The sequence below is a fragment of the Microcebus murinus genome, chromosome 11 (assembly GCF_040939455.1).
Source record: "Microcebus murinus isolate Inina chromosome 11, M.murinus_Inina_mat1.0, whole genome shotgun sequence".
In the NCBI taxonomy this organism is placed as follows: domain Eukaryota; kingdom Metazoa; phylum Chordata; class Mammalia; order Primates; family Cheirogaleidae; genus Microcebus; species Microcebus murinus.
The window spans coordinates 64846240-64847464 of NC_134114.1; positions in this window are offsets into that span (position 1 = coordinate 64846240).

Below are 1225 nucleotides of genomic sequence, written 5' to 3' on the forward strand. Positions count from 1 at the left end.
GCGCGGCGAGCCGCGAGGGGCCAGTGACCTCTAGTGGACATGAGGGGATATGCAGCGCGGGCGAGCCTGCAACTGAGAAATCTCCGGCTTGTGTCATTGCCCAGGAGTCTCCTCCGAATCCAATGACAGGAGGGACACGGGTCCCCAATTTAAGGAGGAAAGAGCCGCAAGCAAGTGATGTCGAGCAAGGACCTTAGCTCTTCTGATGTATCTGAAATCTAAACCCCAATGCAGTTTAAACACGCGCGCGCCCACGCACCCCGTTACGTTGCGTTGTTTTCAGCGAGGAAGGGGAGCCGGTGGAAAGGGTTTGAGAAGCGAGCCTAAGGAACTTGGGTTTATGAACCCGGAGAAAAGCAGGACTTTCAGTGCTTTGGAGGCACCCGTCAGTTAGTGTCACAGTGTTTGTGACACTGCAAACAAAGTTCGTCAGTACTCCCAAGTTCAACTCTTGGAGAATAAAACACTTAAAACGCTTAGCTGGCTAAACAAGAGAAAACCAAGAGAACAAATGGTATGTTGAATAGCCCCGAAGCCTCTGAGTTCGCACCCCTCGAGCGAGCAAGATGACAACACCGCAAGAATACGAATAACTGTAACACGAAAGACCTCCTTCACTTAATAAAAATAAAATAAAAAACCAGAAGGTTAAAATGACCTGGTTTTTTTGTTTGTTTGTTTGTTTTTGTTTTTTTAACCCCCTCTGCTTATTTCATCAGCTAGGTAAGCTAGTGCAGAAGTTATTTTGGAAAAGATCGTCCAGCTACTGCAGGCGTCAGAAGCAAACCATGAATCATGGCAGTTCAAACCGAATGACTCTTTTTGAACAAATAGAAATCGGCATTTTATCCGTCCCCATTCCACAGACCGCAGCAGGCCGAGGAGGCTGGCGAGGCCCGGGTGAGATCCCGCCACCCGCAGCCACGGAGCTCGGAGTTCCACCGTGTGGCGGTGGCCACGCTACCCCGCCGACGGCCGCGCCCGCCTGGGCCCTTCCGCCGCGGTCCTCCCTACGGGCGTTTGAGGGTGTCTTAGTCTTCTTTCCTTCCTGGCACTCTTGCCCAGCGGGGGGAAGTCCGAATTACTACCCACTACCAGCCGCTCGGAGCGGGAACTTGCAGTCGATCCCCTCCCGGGGAGTCGCCTGCCTGTCGCAGCCCTCCTAGCTCTGGGCAGAGCAGTTCCGCGGGTACCGGATCTGCCTAAAGGACTGATGGAGGGGGCG